Source organism: Lates calcarifer, unplaced genomic scaffold, assembly GCF_001640805.2.
Source record: "Lates calcarifer isolate ASB-BC8 unplaced genomic scaffold, TLL_Latcal_v3 _unitig_1261_quiver_3379, whole genome shotgun sequence".
In the NCBI taxonomy this organism is placed as follows: domain Eukaryota; kingdom Metazoa; phylum Chordata; class Actinopteri; family Centropomidae; genus Lates; species Lates calcarifer.
In genome coordinates, this window is record NW_026115402.1 from 4 (window position 1) to 8,289 (window position 8,286).

At 39.0% G+C, this 8,286-nt stretch overlaps 1 pseudogene; it reads left to right on the forward strand.

Annotated features, from left to right (window-relative positions):
• The first annotated feature begins 6,232 nt into the window (after positions 1-6,232).
• Positions 6,233-8,280, forward strand: LOC108887675 (tripartite motif-containing protein 16-like; annotated as a pseudogene).
• The last annotated feature ends 6 nt before the right edge of the window (positions 8,281-8,286 follow it).

Below are 8,286 nucleotides of genomic sequence, written 5' to 3' on the forward strand. Positions count from 1 at the left end.
AAAACCATCAAAAAATGTCATGTATAGTATGAAAAATGGTCGTCACGGGTCAAAAAATGTCATACATCAAAAAACGTCAAAAAATGTCATAGTATAGTATGGCGTCAAAATGGTCAAAAAATGTCATAGTATAGGTATTGGCAGTCAAAAACCATCAAAAAATGTCATAGTATAGTAAAACATGAAAAAATGGGTCCAAAAATGTCATAGTATATAGTATGGCGTCAAAAACCATCAAAAAATGTCATGGTGTAGTAAAACATGAAAAATGGTCTAAAAATGTCATAGTATAGTATGGCGTCAAAAACCATCAAAAAATGTCATAGTATAGTATGGCCTTAAAAATGGTCAAAAAATGTCATAGTATAGTAAGGCTCCAAAAACGGTCAAAAATGTCATAGTATAGTAAGGCATCAAAAACGGTCAAAAAATGTCATAGTATAGTATGGCGTCAAAAACCATCAAAAAATGTCATAGTGTAGTAAAACATGAAAAATGGTCCAAAAATGTCATAGTATAGTAAGGCGCAAACCATCAAAAAATGTCATAGTATAGTATGGCGTCAAAAATGGTCAAAAAATGTCATAGTATAGTATGGCGTCAAAAACCATCAAAAAATGTCATAGTATAGTAAAACATGAAAAATGGTCAAAAAATGTCATAGTATAGTATGGCGTCAAAAACCATCAAAAATGTCATAGTATAGTAAAACATGAAAAATGGTCAAAAAAATGTCATAGTATAGTAAGGCGTCAAAAACCATCAAAAAATGTCATAGTATAGTAAAACATGAAAAATGGTCTAAAAATGTCATAGTATAGTATGGCGTCAAAAACCATCAAAAAATGTCATAGTATAGTATGGCCTTAAAAACCATCAAAAAATGTCATAGTATAGTAAGGCGTCAAAAATGTCAGTCATTATCACATGACACATTATCAGGGATGAAATAAATAACTGGACAGGACAATCAGTAATTGTATATAAAGTTTTATTTAATGATTTGAAAACATTGGATACATTATTTACAGGACACTTAACAGGTTGTCAGAAGTTTAAAGAGTGTAAGGATGTGAATTATTTGTACAATTTTACTACTTTGTTTTGAGCATCACATTTAAAAAGGCTACATGTATATTAAAAAAGAGAAACAAAAAATACAAATTTCATTTTTATGGATGACGTTCTGCGTGGACTCAGCAGCCAGCACCAGTTCAATGTGGGTGTTGTTCTGCACAGAGAGGTCTGCGATAATATGGCGTCAGAAATGTGCTAAAAGCGTCATAGGTCACATTTAGCTTGGCTTGTTTAGATGTAAAGGACTGTGCTTTTACATTTAAACTGCTGCAGCTTCGTATTAATGTTTGTTGTTTGTGTGTTTTCTCGTCAGGACTCCGAGTTGAAGCATCAGTTCAGAGAGGAGACGAAGCTGAAGCTGAAGGTCAGTGTATGAGTTAGATCAGTGTCCAACTGTCGTTATCTCTGCTGCAGTTTGACTCTTTACAAATTGAAGTAATCTGTAATTATAGATGTAAGGTGTAATCAGAAGTATTCCATATTTAATTTGATAGGTGCAAGTAGAGAATATTTTCTAATGTTTTAATGGTTTAGTTCTGGACAACATTTTAACAAACTGCAGCAAAGATAATGACAGATGTTTGGCCACCAGGAGGCGCTTTGTTTTATTCTCCTACCAACACTAATGTAGCTGTGAGCACATTTTCCACAGACGAACACGTTTCTATTCAAACATCTTTAACAACATTTCACTGCTGCAGTACTGTTCATCATGAGCAGTGAAATGTTGTTAAAGATGTTTGAATAGAAATGTGTTCGTCTGTGGAAAATGTCCTGACTACATTACATGTTGTTATTCAGCAGGTGAAGATAAAACACTTTACTGTAATTATGAGCTCGTTTTCTAAAAACTAACATGTTTCTGTTCTTCATCTTTAAGAACATTCATTTCACACTGTATCAGAAGCAGTGAAATGTTCTTAAAGCTGTTTAATAAAGACGTGTTAGTCTCTGGGAAATGAGCTCATAACACAGTAAAGTTGTTTATCTTCACCTGCTGAATAACAACATGCAGTGTAGTCAGAAACTCACAGCTACATTAGTGTTGATGGAGGATGAAACAGAGCGCCTCCTGGTGGTGGGGGGGTGGGGTGGGAGGACGGGAGGGGTGGGGGGAGAGGAGGGGAGGGGCCAGTAAGATGCTGTGGGTCTGTGGTGTGTAAACTCTGTTATATTTATTATCAGCTTCATGTCTGTGTTGTTTTCTCTGATCCTCTTCAGGTCCAGATCTTCAGCCTCCGCCTCCTCCTCCTCCTCCTCCTCCTCCTGCAGAGACACAACAACATGTTAATCAACTGATCAATAATCAATCAATAAATCTGAACTGTCTCTATTTCTGTTTGATAGTTGATCAGTGTTTGAGTCGGAGCGCTGCCTCAAAAATGAATCAGCTGCTTCAAACTATTTCCAGGTTTTAGAGTCTCAGTAGAAACAGACTGTCTCTCTGTCCTAAAATAATCCTGAAACTTTATTTAAACAATTTACTCTAAATATAATTTGGACATTAACTTTCTCTTAGATTATCTTTACAGATTACTTTTCACATTATAGTACCATTACATATTACATTTCATAATTACAGATAACCATTTAAATTACTCCAATTTTAGATCACTTATATTACTTTTAACATTATAATTTCATCTAACATGATTTATCATTACAGGCCTTTAATATCACTTCTACTATTAAATTACTTAAAGACAGATTGATATTACAGGTTACTCTAATATTTTAGATTACTTCTGAATTACTGCTTGTTTTATTATAATTTTATCATGTGGTTTAAATAAAGTTTCAGGATTATTTTAGGACAGAGAGACAGTCTGTTTCTACTGAGACTCTAAAACCTGGAAATAGTTTGAAGCAGCTGATTCATTTTTCCAATGAGACTGAAGCAGCGCTCCGACTCAAACACTGATCAACCATCAAACAGAAATAAAAAGTTCAGGTGAAAATAAAAACATTTTCTTACCTCAAATGAATCCAGTTGTTTCTGTGAATCCACCTGAAAAAAAACAAACAAACACATTTATTTAAAACCAGGTTTGTTTTCAAAATACATGAAGAAATAACTCCTCGTTAATTCTGAATAAAATCATTTCTTTTTCCATTACTTTACAGAAACTGTCGCTCTGAGCTTTAAATTCTGCAAAATCTTCTGATTTATTTTTTATTTGCTCTGAACTGTTCAAACATTCCATCTGTAAATAAACTTTATAAATGTTTCTAAAGCGTATTGAACACACTCAGTTACATCAGAGCTCTGTGTGATGCTGTGTCTGAATCACCTGGAGGCCTCATGGATCCTGGTCTGGTCTGGTCTGGTCTCTGGACTCATGGGTGAAGTGGAGACACCTGGAGGAAATAAAGGAGAAACACACTGTTACTTCAACAGTTTAAAAAACACACAAATATTCAACATGGAAACTGAAGCAGAACATTTTAACTCTTCACTGATGGAATCATGTTTATTACTGTGAACTGTAGAACAGAAAAGTGCAGGTTTGAGCTTGTGTCTTATGAATTAAATTTCAGTAAAATGTCAGAGTTGTTCTTCCAGACAGAAACATAACTGATGTTTAAAAGTCTTTATTTGAAGAATAAAAACCAATTAAATTTAACATTATGTTAGTACAGAGCACTGTCTGCGTGTTCACATGACACAACGTAAATATTTAACTGATTTTAACCATAGAACTGTGCAATGAACAGTCACTGTATTCAGCTGCATTAACAAAGGTTTTTAAATATATGATAATCATATGTACAACTGGTTGTTTTACACTTAAAAAACACATTTTAAATCAGTTAAAATGACTGTACACATCAGTTACAATATTTTATTATTTTTATACTTTACCAATAAAAACCAATATAATATCATATCCAATCAAACTGAAGATATTTCTCAGGTGTATTTGATTCTTATCAATGAAAGACTCCAGCTGCTGCTCAAACCTTTTTTCCTCAAATATTTGATTCTAAAATGTGAACATTTCATTGTTTTCATGTGACAGCAGATGAAATACTGCTGCTGTTTTCAGACATTTTATAGACATGGTTAAGAGGTCATTACTCACTGAGGTCTGACCTGACATTTAAACAGTAACACTGTTGTTGCCTTTAATAACTGAGTAAGAGTTTAGGACACAGACCTGTTTGCTCTGTGAGGTGAGAGCTGGTGTTTCCTCCAGGCTGCAGCAGCTCGACAGGTAAAGACATGAAAAACACAAATACAACACTTGAGAAACTCTGAAACTACCTGATGGTAAAACAAACTCTTCACCACCAAAACTGAAACAGTGAAAACTAAAGATTAAAACTTTTACTTAACCCTGACAATCAAATTAAATTAAGATCTCAGAGAGAAATTTGATTTTTTAAATTTAGGAACAGTCATTCTCATTCTCAAAGTTTAAATGAAAACTTTTCATTTTCTTTTTGATGTAATGATCTCCATTTAAACCTGCGGCTCAAACTTGTAAAGTTTCACCCAAAACTGAGCTCAATCAAGAATCAAGTCACCACAAACAAGAGGTCTTCACCTGCAACTTATACACAAAAGAACTGATCACAAAGACGCTTAAAACAACAAACACAAAGAGACAAAAGACTGATTCACAAAATGATCACAAGGAGAAACTAAACTCAGTCAAACAAAAATGTCCAGAGAGAAACTGGAAACACCGACTCTGACTCCCACTGGAACAATAACTTGGTGTTATCAGAACCAGAGCAGTCCCTCTGAGGCAGACGGTGAAGAAACGTGGTCATCCTCACTGGACCTTCATCAGGTCAGATAAGAGCACAACATCCCGGTGCACTTCAGACCCGGCAACACCGTCAGGCAACAACTGGTTCATCCCGAGGTCAAGCTGAGCAATGATGAACACTCAGACCTGTACAACTAGACAACCACTGCACAAAGCGCATGGAACAACACAAGACAGCCAGGGTCAACGACTCTCAGGATCTTAAACACCTGGGACTCCCCAAACTGGGGTGGGGGGGCTTTTGGATGACAAGTGAAACGTAATAAAGTCCAGTTGCCTTCAACTTTAGCACTGAAAACCACCATGACCTGAATGACTAAGAACCTACACAGACATATCCACAATGAAACGTCGATTGAACAGTAATGAACAGAAAAACACAACGACACACAATAAGACACAAAACAGCCAGAAAAAGACAAAAAGCTGTAAAAACCGTAAACAATGGAAATCAGCCTGGTAAGAGACAAAAACTGAGTAAATCACAACGACGTGTTAAGACGCCACAAACGGACTAAGACGAGTCATAGACGGACTACCGAGAGACGCCCGGTGTCTTCTTAACATCCGTCCACAACACAAACACAACCTGACCCATGATAAAAGAATGAGTGACATAAAATGTCACCAAACAATATCATTAGGCTAATGCTAGCGCTGGCTGCTAGTGCTAATGCTAACGTTAGCTTGTTAGCCTTACCCTCGGTATCAGGTGTGTTCAGCCTCACTCGCGTTCGACGGAACCCGCTCCAGAGCTTGTTTTTAGCGGCCAGGCGTCTTCAGTAATGAACTCTCTCTGCATTTTAACAAAACAAGGCGATGAGACAACGACTCAAACGTTGGTTTTTCTCCGTGTTTTCACTCGTTTTATTCGACTTTGTTTCTCCGCCGCTCTGCTCTCCCTAGCGTCTGGCACGCACAATGACGAAACACGTCGGCCAACGTCGGCCAACGTCGGCAGACAGAACGCTGATTGGTCCGGTGATTCTGCCCCGCCTAGCTCCGCCTCTGATTGGTCGAATCGATTCGACGTCATCTAAATCCTTATCCTACACTCTTGTTGTCAAATCATAGGCTGAAAATATAAGAATGTAAAGGAAAAGCAAACATCTGAATTTCTGTCATTAAAATATCTTAATGAACTGGAAAACACAACAAAAGACTGTTATAGTCTGGATAACTGTCTCAGAGAAAATATCGACATTATTAGAAATGGAACAAGCAGCTTTTCCCTCCAACAAAATCAAACTGGACAAAGTAAATTGTGGACACATGGAAAAGAGGTAAGAAAGGGTTAAACACATGGTATCAAAGCTCCTCCTCCTGGAACAAGTCAAAGATTGATTCCCTCCCTCTTCTTCCTGCTCTCAAACACAGCGAGCTCCACTCTGTCCATTTATTTCCTTGTTCCCTCCCCTTCAGATCTACAGTTTGAAGATGGGAGTGGTGAAGTTGCAGAGCCGACAGGCCCCCTTCACTGCACAAACACATGTTGTTTAGATCAGAGCTCAGACTAGTTTCACTTCTAAGAAAGTGAAACTCAGACAGTCATTGTCACTGAGAGGTGAAATGGCGGAGAAAGGAGTTCAGCTGGACCGGGAAACCTTCTCTTGTTCCATCTGTCTGGATCTACTGAAGGATCCAGTGACTATTCCCTGTGGACACAGCTACTGCATGAACTGTATTAAAAGCTTCTGGGATGAAGAGGATGAGAAGAAAATCCACAGCTGCCCTCAGTGTAGGCGGACCTTTGCACCGAGGCCTGTCCTGGAGAAAAGCACCATGTTAGCAGTTTTAGTGGAGGAGCTGAAGAAGACTGGACTCCAAGCTGCTCCTGCTGATCACTGCTATGCTGGACCTGAAGATGTGGCCTGTGATGTCTGCACTGGAAGGAAACTGAAAGCTGTCAAGTCTTGTCTGCAGTGTCTGGCCTCTTACTGTGAGAAACACCTGCAGCCTCATTATGATTCAGCTCCATTAAAGAAACACAAGCTGGTGGACCCCTCCAAGAAGCTCCAGGAGAACATCTGCTCTCGTCACGATGAGGTGATGAAGATGTTCTGTCGTACTGATCAGCAGTGTATCTGTTATCTCTGCTCTGTGGGTGAACATAAAGGCCACGACACAGTCCCAGCAGCTGAAGAAAGGACTGAGAGGCAGAGAGAGCTCGAGCTGAGTCGACTAAAAATCCAGCAGAGAATCCAGGACAGAGAGAAAGATGTGAAGGAGCTTCAACAGGAGGTGGAGGCTATCAATCGCTCTGCTGATAAAACAGTGGAGGACAGTGAGAAGATGTTCACTGAGCTGATCCGTCTGATGGAGAAAAGAAGGTCTGATGTGAAGCAGCAGATCAGATCCCAGCAGGAAACTGAAGTGAGTCGAGTCAAAGAGCTTCAGGAGAAGCTGCAGCAGGAGATCACTGAGATGAAGAGGAAAGATGCTGAGCTGAAGCAGCTCTCACACACAGAGGATCACAACCAGTTTCTACACAACTACCCCTCACTGTCAGCACTCAGACAATCTACACACTCATCCAGCATCAAATCCGTCCTCTCAGGTACTTTGAGGATGTGACAGCAGCTGTGTCAGAGCTCAGAGATAAACTACAGGACGTTCTGACAGAGAAATGGACAAACATCTCACTGACACTGACTGAAGTGGATGTTTTACTGTCACAACCAGAGCCCAAGACCAGAGTTGAGTTCTTAAGATATTCACAGGAAATCACACTGGATCCAAACACTGCAAACACGTCTGTTATTATCTGAGGGAAACAGAAAAGCAACATATATGAGGCAACAACAGTCTTATTCTAGTCACCCAGGCAGATTCAGTGGATGGCCTCAGCTCGAGTAGAGAGAGTCTGACTGGACGTTGTTACTGGGAGGTGGAGTGGAGAGAGGAGGAGTTCGTGTAGCAGTCGCATACAAGAATATCAGGAGAGCAGGGAGCTCAGATGAATGTTTATTTGGATACAATGACAAATCTTGGGCGTTATATTGTGACCAAAACAGATATTCATTTTGGTTCAACAATATCAACACTCCAGTCTCAGGTCCTCAGTCCTCCAGAGTAGGAGTGTACCTGGATCACAGAGCAGGTATTCTGTCCTTCTACAGCGTCTCTGGAACCATGACTCTCCTCCACAGAGTCCAGACCACATTCACTCAGCCTTTCTATGCTGGACTCTGGCTTGACTGGTTTGGAGACACTGCTGAGTTCTGTAAACTTAAATAGACAAAAGTCATTTAAGGGGCTGTGGGTCAAAATCAGTGTTTTAGTCCTTGAATTGATTTTGTCTCCATGTTTGTTGCTAAAAGCTCATTGTTGTGTCATTTCTGCACAGAGATCACCTGTCAATCAAACACTGATCGTCAGCTCTTTATCATCTTCTCATTTATTGTTGTGTTGATGTTTGACTTTCTTCAGGTGG